The sequence below is a fragment of the Armigeres subalbatus genome, unplaced genomic scaffold (genome assembly GCF_024139115.2).
Source record: "Armigeres subalbatus isolate Guangzhou_Male unplaced genomic scaffold, GZ_Asu_2 Contig1919, whole genome shotgun sequence".
NCBI lineage: Eukaryota > Metazoa > Arthropoda > Insecta > Diptera > Culicidae > Armigeres > Armigeres subalbatus.
This window is the reverse complement of record NW_026942749.1, coordinates 14,169-31,456: the sequence shown is the minus strand read 5'-3', so window position 1 is coordinate 31,456 and position 17,288 is coordinate 14,169. Positions and strand designations below refer to the sequence as shown.

The window sequence follows — 17,288 nt, the reverse complement described above, 5'->3', positions numbered from 1 at the left end:
TACGTGTCATGTAATGATGCATGCCAGCGGAAAAAGTATTGAAAAAGATTTAATTTTAAAACAGTTTTAGAAAAAGTTTTGTCAACTTTCTGCAAAGGATTTCTCGAATCCTCATAATTGTTACATACGTCGTTATGAAAAATTATGCTTGAATTGTTGTTCTCCATGTAAGTAAAATCAAAATTGATCATGTAGATAAGTTTTGAATAAATTAAATTCATTAGTCATATTTTATGAATATTCCCGATTAAAGTTGCATATTGAAGAAAGCTGAATTTGGATGTTTTTATGATGTTAAGCTGTTTTAGATTTGACGTACGTTACTCGGCGTTGGTGTTGGTGTTGGCTACGCTAAACATGAGCTCTTAGTATAGGGCTGGGCCCGGTTCTGACAGCCGTCTTGCATTTAGAGTGGTGTTCCTTATCCAGTTTGGCATGGCAAGAATTTATATGGGAATCCGCTAGTCATACAACAAATTAAGAAAATTCGGTAATATTGTTAAATATGCATTTACATTTATATAGGATATCTACTTACGGCTAAGTGTTTTCGATCATTTTAATTTTCCACCTCGTTTTTCTCCTGCGAAACGTTTTAATTGCCAAAACCTCGGCCAAAACAAACGAAACATTTCACCCGACTAGAAATCAAGAATATTTTAATTCAACTATTTTTTCACCCATTAATGGGTAAAAAAACGCACATTTTCGAACTTTAAATCTCGGTTCAAATAAATTCTCAGCATGAGTATTTTTTTACCCATTTATCCATTTAAAATAATACCCGCTTTTTGACAGATCCATGTACTATCAAAAAATGTATACTTTTTTACCCATTAATGGGTTCTAGCCAGTAACCGTGTATACCCAGAGGCACTTTTAGTTAGAGGTTAGACACTGGTTAGGGGATGTTAGTTATGCTTCCCTTCAAGAAACATAAAACATAAAAAATGTTATGTTATCTTTCTTTTTTTCGCGCTATGCTGACTTGCTGACAGCTCAAAACAAAACAAAGAAAAAAGAAAATGCGTTTTGTTTCTGGATCAAGTCTTGATCGTCTTGATGGTACTGTATCTCAGGTATACGCCAATAATCAATTGTTTTAGTTGAACAGCAATTTTAATTTATTTTCTTTTAGATTCGATAGTGCACCTGAATTTTGCGGTTTTTTCGGGAGTAGGCAATAGAAGCTGCTGTGGATAAGAGCAAAATGGAGCCAGCGATGGACAGAGAATCGTATGAACTGCACCACAAATATTTCATGGCGATCGTTGCTTGAGTGCATAAAGATGGACTTTTGAGACCGGCGCTTGTTAAAACGGTGGTCAAAGGCCGAGAATGACCTCGTTTCTCCAGGAGCGAAAGCAATGCGACAAAAAATTGAATGCGTCAATGCACCGAAGTGGAGAAGTCTCGTCGTGAAGCGAAAAAACGACACGACGGTTGGCTGAGGCAGGAAAAACTGCTGCGCAGAATGAATTCGAGTCCGTTCCGGTAAGTGATGGCTTGGTGTGAAATTATTGAGGTGATATTGTAATCAGACATGAATAATATCTCTAAACTAAAATCGTATATCTGTCCCACCATTGACGAATACATAGACGGAGGGGTGGCCATTTTTCCGGGCACCACTATATACCCCTGGGGAGTGACGGATTACAATTATTACAATCACTCGACCATTGAGAAGCCCCTCAATTCAAACCACGTCAGTTTGACAACAGTTGTCATTTTCATTTTTGTTTATGTTTTTGTTATGTTTTTCTGTTTTTCCCTCGCGTGCCGCACAGCAACAACTTTTTCGGTTCTACTGATCCGCCAGCAGCGGATAAAGAAAGGAAGTGACTCATCCTCGTCCGGTCAGCAGTACGGGTCCGACTTGGACACGCTGGACGTAACGAACATGTACCCGCAAAACCTGTTGACGATTCCGGCGCACCATCATTTTGAAAGGCAAATTTCCGAACCGATCATTCCAACATCGCCGGCCGTATCGTCTCCACCGGGAGCGCGATCAGCACCCGCGGATCGTTCACACGGTGGACATCATCTCACCGTATCTTGCAAGAACATGTGAAACAACACTCCCACCCATTGTTGCCAAGGCGTTTCAGAACAAGTTTCATCAGCTGTATGTTCCGACGACGCCTCTGCCCTTGATGATAATCCAGAATAAACACCGTTTGCCGTTAGCGTGCACTTTTATCAGGTAGAGCGTATTAAAGTATCATGCAAAAGAACCGGATCGTAAAGTGTAAGTCCAGTCCACTATCGTTGATTGATAAGTGGTGTGCAATCTACCGTGAAGACGCCGGGCACTGATTCATTTGGAAAGCTCCTGAGATGGACTTAGTTTGTCGAAAAAGGGGTTTAGCGATTGCTTATTTCTCATTAGTGTTCTGCCAGAATGCCACACCAGTTCATCCTCTTCGGCCTTGTCGGTCTCTCGGTCGGTCTTCCTTGACAGACGGATGTTATCACTGTAAGTGCATGTAAGTATGTTTTAATCTAAATCATCTCGAATTCAGATTTGACTTTCCTTTCCCATATTTTAGCAAAAGACTGCACAAGGCACATCAACAATAAGGAATGCTTAGACAACGTCAATGAATGCGGTTTTCAAATCTATCCGACCATGTCACCTTCCGAAAGCTAAGAAAAAACGGAACTATCACGCATCAATTGCATATTAAAGTGTTGACTACACGATTCACATAGTGATTGGACTCTGATTGTGATATGATGAAATACTCCCCTGATGTTTCCGTCCTTCAGCTACCTGCATCAGTAGCCTATTCCTATGTCTATAGAGTTCGTGAAGAGGAAGACGGTAAATCCGAACATATGATTCAGGTTTCGGAAAAACCGATCAAGACGGATCAACAGGAGTACAACACGATAAACGGAAGCAGCAAACGGGGTGAGATTCTGACGAATGTTTATTATGTATACTTATAAAAAGTTACAACCTTATCTTTCCTTTTAGAAAAAAAAACATTTCGTCATCATGAAATCATTCGAACTACAGAAATACTAACCCAGATCAAAGCTAGTTGCCACCGACATAAGAATCAACAACAACTCGGACATTAAAATCATCGAACGGGAAATAAAATAGGTACGCAAAACATCAGTAAGCACTGAGCAATGTATACGTAATACACAATACTATTCGTACTAAAACTAGTTATCTATAAACTTATCTATTTCAGGCAAATTGTATGCATGTAATTACGCTAGCTTGGTGTTGCCGAATCTTAATGACTCGAAAGATAAGCAGATTGTGAAGGACGGCATCCGGCGACACCCTTGGTCACGAGGTATATTGTTCTGAGCCATAACCGGGTAGCTCCAATATTGACAAATACTTATCACGGCAACTAACAGCTGTTGCTGCTTGATGACAACGGACTGTTCGGAAAGCGTCGGGCAAAGAACTTGTTATTAATTTATGAAAAGTGTCTCTTTCCAACGTCAATCTTGAACCTTTGACAACTGTGAACCGGATAACATTTTGCATGCCCCACCGACGATTGTTCAAGTGAGGGATGATAGTGGCTATCAACCACCAACCGTGATGACGTTGCTAGGTTTCATACTTCCTCTCGTAAGTCGTTCTAAACGCCGAACATCCTCTAAAATTGTCACACGATGTCCTTGCTGAAGCATTTCTTACCTATAGGTATAGAATTCTTAACTTGAATTTAAACCTTTCAACGCCACCCTTTGGGAACATAGCTTCGAAGTTTAGCCATTGCTTTAACCTTGCAATAACTCGACACGGACTATATACTAGGATTTAGCGAATAAGTTCTTCGGAACAGCTGCTTAGAGATGAAGATATCTGTGGGGCCAGTATGTCTTGGAGTTTTACACCTGTGAAAATTTCTACTAGTCCTAGATATTCTACAACGGCATAAACTAAACGATAGTTATTTCCAATGCTAAGGTTCGACTTCAAACGATGTGTGTCATCTACTACAGAGACAGCTCATACGACTGTAGCTTATCGGCAACACATGGAACATGGGTCAGTAGGGATAGTTTCAACAATAGTGTAGCTGTAGATATAAAGACAGCACTTCGAACTTCCGTTTCAGAGCCATACATGATTTCGCCGGAGACGATATTTAACGTAACGTAAAATTCCTAAACTGTCTGTATTGAAAGTTCTTTGTGCATTAAATATTTTCAATAAAGATATAATTATTAAACAAAAACTATATCATCTCCAGTTTTTGAGTCCAGTCATTCAGGTTCATCCAGTTCCATAGGCAACCTTATGATTTTCAATCAATTTTCTTGTGGCTAAATTCCATAAGGTAAGTTAATGAACTTAATTTGGACGAGAATTGCTTCCAATCCGAAAATTCCCTAGACCGGCACCGGGAGTCGAACCCAGCCACTCTCAGCATGGTCTTGCTTTGTAGCCGCGAGTCTTACCGCACGGCTAAAGAGGGCCCTTAATTATTACGAATACATATCTAAGGATCACTTAAAAACGAACTTTTAATAGGATATCCGGTAATCCACATAATACATCAATCGACGCAGCTCGATAAATTAATTGATTGGTTTGTTGCCTAATTGATTGCTAAGTTGCTTGATTGCTTTATTAGTTGATTGGTTGCTCGATTGATCGTAGCTTGCTTGAATGGTAGAATGGTGAGTTCCTTGATTGGTTTACTGGTTGCATGGTTGCTTGATTTGTTAGTTGGTTAATTGGTTGGCTGCTTGATTAATTGGTTGCTTAATTGGTGGGTTATTTGGTTTGTCGGCTTGTTAGTTGATTAGTTGTTTTGATGGTTGCTTGAATGGTTGATTGGTTAGTTGGTTGGTTGATTGATTGATTTGTTAGTTGGTGAAATGATTATTTGCTTGATAAGTTAGTTGATTGATTGATAGCTTGTTTGATTCGTTAGTTGCTTGATTGGTTTGGTCAAGTCGGCTGGATTGGTTGGTCGGCTGGTTAGTTCATATGTTGTTTTGTCGGTTGCTTGGTTGATGATTAGTTGGTTGATTGGTAGCTTGCCTGAATGACTGATTGCTGGATTAGTTGGTTGGTTGCTTAATTGGTTGATTGAATAGTTGGTCGGCTGGTTAGTTGATTAGTTGTTTTGTTGGTTGCTTATTTGGTTGATTAGCTTGTTGGTTGCTTGATTTGTTAGTTGATTGATTGGTTGGTTATTTGGTTTATTGATTGGTTGACTGGTTGGTTGGTTGCTTGCTTGATTTGTTAGTTGGTTGAATGGTTATTTGCTTAATTGGTTGATTAGTGGCTTAATTGATTGATTGGTAGGTTATTTGGTTGCTTGACTGATTGATTGATTGGTTGGTCGGCTTGTTAGTTGATTAGTTGTTTTGTTGGTTGCTTATTTGATTGATTAGCTTGTTGGTTGATTGGTTAATTAGTTAGTTTGTTGAATGGTAGCTTGCTTGATTGGTTGGTTGCTGGATTAGTTGATTGATTGATGGTTGGTTACTTATTTGGTTGATTGGTTGCTTTACTTGATTGATTGGTTGTGGTTATTTAGTTGATTGGTTGCTTCATTGGTTGGTCGTCTCGTTAATTGTTAAGTTGTTTAGTTGATTGGTTAATTAATTGGTTAGTTGCTTGATTGGTTGGTTGCTTGATTAGTTGGTTGGTTGCTTGATTGATTGCTGCTTGATTTGTTAGTTGGTAGTATGGTTGATTGGTTGGTTGCTTGACATGTTGATTGATTGGTTAGTAGGCTGGTTAGTTGATTAGTTGTTTTGTTGGCTGCTTGATTGATTGGTTAATAAGTTGATTGCTGGATTGGTTGTTTGATTGGTTATCGGTTGGTTGCTTGAATTGTTGGTTGCTTGATTGTTGGTTGGTTGCTTGACTGGTTGGTTGCTTGTTGGTTAGTAGGCTGGTTGATTAGTTGTTTTGTTGATTGCTTGATTGGTTAGTTGATTGATTGGTTAGTTATTTGGTTGATGGGTTGGTTGGTTACTGCTTGATTTGTTAGTTGGTAGAATGGTTGATTGGTTGGTTTCTTCATTGTTGGTTGATTGATTGATTGGTTGGTAATTTGGTTGATTAGTTGCTCGACTGGTTGATTGGCTGGTTGGCTGGTTAGATGATATGTTGTTTTGTTGGTTGCTTGGTTGGTTGATTAGTTGATTCGCTGCTTGATTGATTGGTAGCTTGCTTGAATGGCTGATTGCTGGATTAGTTGGTTGGTAGCTTAATTGGTTGGTTATTTGGTTGATGGGTTGCTTTACCGGTTATTTGAATGGTTGGTCGGCTGATTGATTGATTAGTTGTTTTTTTGGTTTCTTGATTGGTTGATTGGTTGATTGGTTGGTTGTTGCTTGATTTGTTAGTTGGTAGAACTGTTGATCCAACCAAGCCATCAACCAAATAACTAACGAATCAAGCAACCTAGCAATCAACTTATTAACCAAACAATCAACAAAACAACTAATCAACTAACCAGCCTACTAACCAACAAGCAACCAACCAATCAACCAGTCAACCAACCAACCAACCAACAATCAAGCAACCAATCAATCAACCATACTTCCAACTGACAAATCAAGCAGCAACCAACCAATCAAGTAAGCTACCAATCAACCAAGCAATCAAGCAACCAACCAACTAATCAACCACCAAGTTTTGTTGGTTGCTTGGTTGTTGATTAGTTGGTTGGTTGGTTGATTGGTAGCTAACTAGATTGGTTGGTTGCTGCTTGATTTGTCAGTTGGGAGTATGGTTGATTGATTGGTTGCTTGATTGTTGGTTGGTTGGTTGACTGGTTGATTGGTTAGTTGCTTGTTGGTTAGTAGGCAGTTAGTTGTTTTGTTGATTGCTTGGTTAATAAGTTGATTGCTAAGTTGCTTGATTGGTTAGTTATTTGGTTGATGGCTTGGTTGGTTGCTGCTTGATTTGTTAGTTGGTAGAATGGTTGATTGGTTGGTTGATTGATTGATTGAATGATTGGTAATTTGGTTAATTGGTTGCTTGACTGGTTGATTGTTTGGTTGCTTGATTGGCTGGACGGCTGGTTAGTTGATATGTTGTTTTATTGGTTGCTTGGTAGGTTGATTTGTTGATTCATTGCTTGATTGATTGGTAGCTTGCTTGAATGGCTGATTGCTGGATTAGCCAATCAAGCAACCAATCAACTAAATAACCAACCAAGCAACCAACAAACAATGAAGCAACCAATTAAGCAACCAGCCAACTATCAAGAAACCAACTAATCAACAGTTCTACCAACTAACAAATTAAGCAACAACCAACCAATCAACCAATCAACCAATCAAGAAACCAAAAAAAACAACTAATCAATCAATCAGCCGACCAACCATTTAACCAACCGGTAAAGCAACCCGACCAACCAATCAAGCAAGCAATCAACCAACCAATCAACCCTTCTACCAACTAACAAATCAAGCAGCAATCAATCAAATACCCAACCATTAAAGCAAGCTACCAGTCAACCAAGCAATCATTCAACCAATTAACTAATCAACCAATCAAGCAACCAACAAAACAACATATGAACTAACGAGCCGACCAACCGATCAATCAACCAGTCAAGCAACCAATCAACCAAATTACCAACTAATCAAGGAATCGATAAACAAAAAAGCAACCAACCGATCAACCATTCTTCCAACTAACAAATCAAGCAGCAACCAACTAATCAAACAACCAACGAATCAATCAACTAACTTATCAAACAACCAACCATTCAAGCAAGCTACCAATCAACTTATTAACTAATCAACCAAGCAACCAATAAAACAACTAATCAGCTAACCAGCCGACTAACCAATCAAGCAACCAACCAATCAACCAGTCAAGCAACCAACCAACAATCAAGCAACCAACAATTCAAGCAAGCTACCAATCAACCAAGCAATCAAGCAACCAACCAGCTAATCAACCAATTAAGCAACCAACCATTCTACAAACTAACAAATCAAGCAGCAACTCATCAACCAAATAACTAATCAATCAAACGACCATCCATTCAAGCATGCTACCAATCAACCAATCAACTAATCAACCAATCAACCAACCAACCAATAATCAAGCAACCAACCAACTAATCAATCAATCAAGCAACCAACCAATTAGCCATCCAAGCAACCAACAAAACAACTAATCAACTAACCAGCCGACCAACAATCAATCAACCAGTCAAGCAACCAACCAACTATCAACCATTCAACAGTTCTACCAACTAACAAATCAAGCAGCAACCAACCAATCAATCAATCATTCCACCAACTAACAAATCAAGCAACCAACCAATAAACAGGCAACCAACCAACTAATCTATCAATCAATCAACCAGCAATCAACAAATCAACTAATCAACCCATCAAGCAACCGACCAATAATCAACCAACCAACTAATCAACCAATCAATCAACCAATCAACTGAATAATTAACTAGTCAACGATTCCAGCAACCAACCAATCAAGCAAGCCACCAACTAATCAGCCATTCAAGCAACCAACAAAACAACTTTTCAACTAACCAGCCGACCAACCAATCAATCAACCAGTCAAACAACCAATCAACCAAATAACCAACCAATCAAGCAACCAACCATTCAACAGTTCTACCAACTAACAAATCAAGCAGCAACCAACCAAATAATCATTCTACTAACCAACAATCAACCAACCAACCAATCAAGCAACCAATCAACTAAATAACCAATCAATCAACCAACAAACAATGAAGCAACCAAACAACCAATTAAGCAACCAACCAACTATCAAGGAACTAACTAATCAACAATTCTACCTACTAACAAATCGAGCAACAACTAACCAATCAACTAATCAATCAATCAATCAACTAATCAACCAATCAAGAAACCAACAAATCAACTAATCAGAAAAATATATAAAGCTCTTTTAGTGGAATGTATTCAACCGTCTAAGACGAATTAAGTACTCTCCATTTAATTCCACTATTTAATTTTCGATATCTTTTCAGATACGTATTTCGACCACAACTGTGTGGTCGTCTTCAGTGTCTCGTACTTGACTCGACTTGGCTTGGCAACTAATCAACCAACCAGCCGACCAACCATTCAATCAAACGGTTAAAGCAACCCATCAACCAAATAACCAACCAACTAATCCAGCAATCAGCCATTCAAGTAAGCTACCAATCAATCAAGCAACGAATCAACTAATCAACCAACCAAGCAACCAACAAAACAACATGTCAACTAACCAGCCGACAAACCAATCAAGCAAGCAATCAACCAACCAATCAGTTATTCTACCATCTAGCAAATCAGGCAGCAATCAATCAAATAACCAACCATTCAAGCAAACTACCAATCAACCAAGCAATCAAGCAACCTACCATTCGAGCAAGCTACCAATCAACCAAGCAATCATTCAACCAACCAACTAATCAACCATTCAAGCAACCAACAAAACAACATATGAACTAACGAGCCGACCAACCAATCAATCAATCACTCAAGCAACCAATCAACCAAATTACCAACCAATCAAGTAATCAATAAACAAAAAAGAAACCAACCAATCAACCATTCTTCCAACTAACAAATCAAGCAACAACCAACTAACCAAATAACCAACGAATCAATCAACTAACTAATCAAACAACCAACCATTCAAGCAAGCTACCAATCAACTTATTAACCAATCAACCAAGCAACCAACAAAACAATTAATCAACTAACCAGCCGACTAACCATTCAAGCAACCAACCAATCAAACAGTTAAGCAACCAACCAACAATTATTGCAAGCTACCAATCAACCAAGCAATCAAGCAACCAACCAGCGAATCAACCAATTAAGCAACCAACCATTCTACAAACGTAACAAATCAAGCAGCAACCCATAAACCAAATTACTAATCACTCAAACGACGACCATCAATTCAAGCATGCTACCAATCAAGCAACCAACCAACTAATCAATCAATCAAGTAACCAACAAAACAACTAATCAACTAACCAGCCGACCAACTAATCAAGTAATTAATCAACCAACCAGTCAAGAAACCTATCAATCAAATAACCAACTAATCAACCAAATAACAAAACAACTAATCAACTAACCAGCCGACCAACAATCAATCAACCAGTCAAGCAGCCAACCAAGTATCAATCATTCAACAGTTCTACCAACTAACAAAACAAGCAGCAACCAACCAATCAATCAATCATTCTACCAACTAACAAATCAAGCAACCAACCAACTAATCAACCCATCAAGCAACCGACCAACAATCAACCAACCAACTAATCAAGCAATCAACTAATCAACCAACCAATCAAGCAATCAATCGACTGAATAATTAACTAATCATCCATTCCAGCAAGCTACCAATCAATCAATCAAGCAACCAAACAATCAGCCATTTAAGCAACCAACAAAACAACTAATCAACTAACCAGCCGACCAACCAATCAATCAACCAGTCAACCAACCAATCAACCAAATAACCAACCAATCAAGCAACCAACCAACTGTGCAGCAAGCAACCATTCAACAGTTCTACCAACTAACAAATCAAGCAGCAACCAATCAATTAATCATTCTACCAACCAACAATCAACCAACCAACCAATCAAGCAACCAATCAACTAAATAACCAATCAATCAACCAACAAACAATGAAGCAACCAACAAACAATGAGCAAACAACCAACCAACTATTAAACTGATCCAAAATTATTTATCAGATCGCTCACTGCAGGTAAACTAACAGAATTTTAAATATTTAGGACTTCTGCTAGATCAAAAATTAACTTTTAAAAATCACATTGAAGGCCTTCAAGCCAAATGTAACAAATATATTAAGTGTCTATATCCACTTATAAACAGAAAGTCAAAACTTTGTCTTAAGAACAAACTTATGATTTACAAACAAATTTTTAGACCAGCCATGTTGTATGCTGTGCCAATATGGACTAGTTGCTGCAATACCAGAAAGAAGGCACTTCAGAGGATTGTTCCTCCTCGGGACAACCACGATTACCAGATGGTCTTCCTTCAGTCCCTCCTCGGTGAGGTTGTGACATGTTCGTTTCAACAATTCTGTCGAAAAATCGCATGGCGGGAATGAGTAGAGCACACCGGTTGCTTCCGTTTCTTTATTGAGTAAGGATATAACGCCGGCCGCTTCTTTCTGCTTCAGGTAGGACACGAGATTACGCAGTGGACGCGTCTGCACGCTGGCATCAACCAACCAATCAGTTATTCTACCATCTAACAAATCAAGCAGCAATCAATCAAATAACCAACCATTCAAGCAAGCTACCAATCAACCAAGCAATCATTCAACCAACCAACTAATCAACCATTCAAGCAACCAACAAAACAACATATGAACTAACGAGCCGACCAACCAATCAATCAATCACTCAAGCAACCAATCAACCAAATTACCAACCAATCAAGTAATCAATAAACAAAAAAGAAACCAACCAATCAACCATTCTTCCAACTAACAAATCAAGCAACAACCAACTAACCAAATAACCAACGAATCAATCAACTAACTAATCAAACAACCAACCAGTCAAGCAAGCTACCAATCAACTTATTAACCAATCAACCAAGCAACCAACAAAACAATTAATCAACTAACCAGCCAACTAACCATTCAAGCAACCATCCAATCAAACAGTTAAGCAACCAACCAACAATTAATGCAACCTACCAATCAATCAAGCAATCAAGCAACCAACCAGCGAATCAACCAATTAAGCAACCAACCATTCTACAAACGTAACAAATCAAGCAGCAATCCATAAACCAAATTACTAATCAATCAAACGACGACCATCAATTCAAGCATGCTACCAATCAAGCAACCAACTAATCAATCAATCAAGTAACCAACAAAACAACTAATCAACTAACCAGCCGACCAACTAATCAAGTAATTAATCAACCAACCAGTCAAGCAACCTATCAATCAAATAACCAACCAATCAACCAAATAACAAAACAACTAATCAACTAACCAGCCGACCAACAATCGATCAACCAGTCAAGCAACCAACCAACTATCAACCATTCAACAGTTCTACCAACTAACAAAACAAGCACCAACCAACCAATCAATCAATCATTCTACCAACTAACAAATCAAGCAACCAACCAACTAATCAACCCATCAAGCAACCGACCAACAATCAACCAACCAACTAATCAAGCAATCAACTAATCAACCAACCAATCAAGCAATCAATCAACTGAATAATTAACTAATCAACCATTCCAGCAAGCTATCAATCAATCAATCAAGCAACCAAACAATCAGCCATTCAAGCAACCAACAAAACAACTAATCAACTAACCAGCCGACCAACCAATCAATCAACCAGTCAAACAACCAATCAACCAAATAACCAACCAATCAAGCAACCAACAAACTGTGAAGCAACCAACCATTCAACAGTTCTACCAACTAACAAATCAAGCAGCAACCAACCAATTAATCATTCTACCAACCAACAATCAACCAACCAACCAATCAAGCAATCAATCAACTAAATAACCAATCAATCAACCAACAAACAATGAAGCAACCAACAAGCAATGAGCGAACAACCAACCAACTATTAAACTGATCCAAAATTATTTATCAGATCGCTCACTGCAGGTAAACTAACCGAATTTTAAATATTTAGGACTTCTGCTAGATCAAAAATTAACTTTTAAAAATCACATTGAAGGCCTTCAAGCCAAATGTAACAAATATATTAAGTGTCTAGACACTTATAAACGGAAAGTCAAAACTTTGTCTTAAGAACAAACTTTTGATTTACAAACAAATTTTTAGACCAGCCATGTTGTATGCTGTGCCAATATGGACTAGTTGCTGCAATACCAGAAAGAAGGCACTTCAGAGGATTGTTCCTCCTCGGACCACCACGATTACCAGATGGTCTTCCTTCAGTCCCTCCTCGGTGAGGTTGTGACATGTTCGCTTCAACAATTCTGTCGAAAAATCGCATGGCGGGAATGAGTAGAGCACACCGGTTGCTTCCGTTTCTTTATTGAGTAAGGATATAACGCCGGCCGCTTCTTTCTGCTTCAGGTAGGACACGAGATTACACAGTGGACGCGTCTGCACGCTGGCATCATCCGACGATGCTACCGATGACGTCGATCCCGGCAGGCCGAGGAAGATTGCGTGCGACGATGACGTCGATATGCGCTTCTGCACATCTTCCAACTTGGGTTGATCGAGGCGTAGTCGCTGAGTAATACGAAGGTGGTGTTTACCTTCCTCGTCCTTCATCAGGCTGTCCACTATTTCGTGGTCTCCGTCCGTTAGGTGCAACTTGGCGGTGAATAGTGTTCAAAATCAGCGCCCCTTGCCAGACTGTGGTAGATTTCCTTGCCACTTCTGGTAACGTTCTTGCATTCGATAACATGCCATTCTTACAAGAAGACGAATCAGAATCAGCCGGACTGCGTCGCCTCGGTGAACGGGAGCGAGATCTATCGATTCCTGGTTCACGAACGACGGCGTGAATCATATTTGCCATCGACTCCTGATCGACGCCATTCATCATTGTCCCCGTGGTGCGGTGGGCCATCACGATGAAAACCGCCACGGAAACCACCACGTCCGCGGAATCCTCCACGGCCGCGGAACGGTCTTCCACCAGAGCCGTACGATGAATTTGATGCACCGCCTTCCGGATATTCGTAGTCGGGGCCGCGACGATACTCACCACCTTCCTCAAAACCTCCACTGCTCTTTGAGAACGATGGTGTTGTTCCGTTATCAGCAAAATCGATATGAAGGAAACGAAACGGAACACATCGGTGGCGGGAATGAATTCCAGCAGGCGCGTGGTGAATTCATCAAAGGAGAAATTTGAAGCTGCCGATACGAGAACGTTGGCTTTGGGTTGTAATTTCCAAATTTGTAAAACTGCCTCTACGATAGTTGAAGTTTTTACCGGGTACCGGGTGTTCCACATAATATGTACGGAGCAGGGAACGAAGTCCGATTCACTATATTTCGCACAGCAGCCAGCTGCTCGTGATTTGTGAAAATTGAAAACTGTAAAACGCACTGTATTGCATCATTTGAGTTCGAACATTTTGTAACACAACTCACCTCTCGTATATGATCTTCTTTTCCATCGGTGGCTTAGGGAACAATGTTTTTTCAAAGTCAATTTCCTTCACCAAAGATAGGACATAGAGGGACATAGTATTCCAGCTGAAATAAGAGCCGACTGCATTCAAACACAATCGTGTAGGTTGGAGACGGTTCAAGAATGGTGTTTACATGAATCAACATGTGATTTGGATTGATCTCATGGATAGTTCCTAGAAAGCTACGGGGTTCGAACTCGCTGGGAATGATCATCCTTACCGTGCAGTCATCATTCAAAAGGGTGGGTGCCGTTTGAAATTGATCGATCTACAAATAGAATATGAAAGCATATAAAAATAAAATAAAATTGGATTTAAAAATAATACGCTTGTTTTTACATACCGACAAACGATAGTACTTCTCTGAAATACCGGGCACTAGTCTAGCTTCATTGATTTTTTACTTAGTATATTCCATTTGAATATCAAAGTCCTCTATCTGGTTCAGTACATTTAAATATTCAATATACTTCCCCTTATTCAAGCCTTCTTCCTTGAATTTAGCCAACTGATCCAGCAGTTGCTTCGCGCCATCAAATTTAGATTTCGTTGAAAAGTCGTGCTTATACAACAGTTACTGTTTGATCAACATCGGTACCGGATACTGATTCGACGGCGGACAATGAATCGTTGGTTTCTTCAAAATTAGCTGCTCTTTCACGAAATGACTCAACACGGTCACTTGCAGGTGGCAATATTTCTGTCTTTGAGTCCGCCAGTCCAACCAACATCAGTCCGTAGCTTCTATCCAGCTCCGAAAGCAGGCAACTGTCGAAGCAAAACTTTGAAACCGTACCCCAAGGAAGGCGCATCTCGCTTTCAATCAGCATCTTCATGTGACCGTCTGCCAGGTGGATGTAGGCCCTGCTGAGTCGCAACACCGAATGGGGTGACACGTTCCGCACGTACACCAACGTTCTGGCATAATCGGGACGGTAGTCCAAACACACGGCGAAACTCGGTTCCTCCAGAATGTAGTCATCAACCTGACGAATGAAACCAAATATGCGCCCGTGTTTCGTCATGTGTTTGGCGAAACGGTCGTCATCTTTGTACTGTAACCGGCATAAATAGCAGTACAGCGGAATGTGACTCATCTGCTGGTAATCGCGGGAGAAGCTCCGAACGTGTCGCAGTTTGTATGGACGTTCTTTGCTCTTTGACGACGTTGTTTCGGCTTTATCGCACTTTGGCTGTAAGATTGAGTTTAAGATGTTTGTGGAGATGAATAGATTGTTCACTCTGGCATTTCTGTTAGACAATCTTACCTTTTCGGTTGCGACCTTACTTTTATAAATTTTCGATGATGAATTAGAAATCATTTTCACAGAAAAAAAATTGTTCTAACTTGAAGCACGCGTTGGAGTAATCGATCTGATAGCCACAAAATCTCGGGTACTTATTCAAAAGGATGTATGTGACTTTGTAAACAAAGAAGCAAACGTGGATTTGTCCAATCTGGTGACACTCCCACGCAAACCAACACCACCAACAGGTAGCCGAAGGCTTCTCCTATAGGAGAAGCCTTCGGCTACATGTTGGTTGTGTATTGGTTTGCGTGGGAGTGCCATCAGATTGGACAAATCGACATTTGAATCTTTGCTTGTAAAATCACATACGTCCTTTTGAATAAGTACCCGAGATTTATGTACGATGCAAAACCGAAACGACGTCGCAATGTGAGGGAGAAAAACAAACAGACAAACTGTCAAAACGTCAAGAGGGGTAAGTCAGCGCTCGTAAAATATTTATGTATAATGTAATTCGTCACCCACGAGGGGTATTTTCTTCCAAATGAAGAAGAAGACATGGTGCCCGATTTTCTGATGGCTTTGTACCGGACATTTCGGTCTATGTATTCGTCAATGGTCCCACATTTGCTGGGTTTCGATTATTGATGATTGATAGACTCGAAAGGTATTTCTCTATACTGAAATAAATACCTCCAGCAGTGTTTCTGTGAATTCTTCACAAAAATTATCTCTGGGATATCCAGATCCGTTTGCCCATCAATACTTCCATGAACTCCATTGCGATTTCCTGTCAATTTCTCTAAAAATTACTATGGTGTTTACTTTATGATATTATCTGGGATTTATTCCTGTGAATTCCATATGGGTTGATAGGGTGAAGGATGTATTTTTGGACCACCTTTACCGGGGCTCTTATTTTGGACCACCAAGAAGAATTTGCACTCAGTGGTCCAAAATATGAGCCGTCGAATTGGTGGTCCAAAATACCTCCCTACCTAGTGCTTTTGGTGGGTTTTGAGCACATGATATGATTTCTCAAACTAGATTCTTTTCTATTTTCTAGGTCACGCTGGTTGCATCCTGAGAAGCCACGATCCTGGAGACGGGCGCAGTCAGCCTGACGATGGAACAGTGCATGAAGATGGATACACCCAAGATACGCAGGATAGTTTTAGTTTAGTGATAGAATTTTAATTTAATTTTAATTTAAATTTAATTTAAATTTAATTTTAATTTAATTTTAATTTAATTTTAATTTAATTTTAATTTAATTTTAATTTAATTTTAATTTAATTTTAATTTAATTTTAATTTAATTTTAATTTAATTTTAATTTAATTTTAATTTAATTTTAATTTAATTTTAATTTAATTTTAATTTAATTTTAATTTAATTTTAATTTAATTTTAATTTAATTTTAATTTAATTTTAATTTAATTTTAATTTAATTTTAATTTAATTTTAATTTAATTTTAATTTAATTTTAATTTAATTTTAATTTAATTTTAATTTAATTTTAATTTAATTTTAATTTAATTTTAATTTAATTTTAATTTAATTTTAATTTAATTTTAATTTAATTTTAATTTAATTTTAATTTAATTTTAATTTAATTTTAATTTAATTTTAATTTAATTTTAATTTAATTTTAATTTAATTTTAATTTAATTTTAATTTAATTTTAATTTAATTTTAATTTAATTTTAATTTAATTTTAATTTAATTTTAATTTAATTTTAATTTAATTTTAATTTAATTTTAATTTAATTTTAATTTAATTTTAATTTAATTTTAATTTAATTTTAATTTAATTTTAATTTAATTTTAATTTAATTTTAATTTAATTTTAATTTAATTTTAATTTAATTTTAAT

The 17,288-nt window shown here is 38.2% G+C and overlaps 1 long non-coding RNA gene across 1 annotated transcript; it reads left to right on the top strand.

Moving 5' to 3' along the window:
- Positions 1-1,633: 1,633 nt before the first annotated feature.
- LOC134203529 (uncharacterized) lies at positions 1,634-4,169 on the top strand. Its single transcript, XR_009977629.1, has 4 exons — positions 1,634-2,492; positions 2,556-2,920; positions 2,987-3,118; positions 3,213-4,169. It is a non-coding gene; the product is annotated as an uncharacterized LOC134203529 (long non-coding RNA).
- Positions 4,170-17,288: the final 13,119 nt, after the last annotated feature.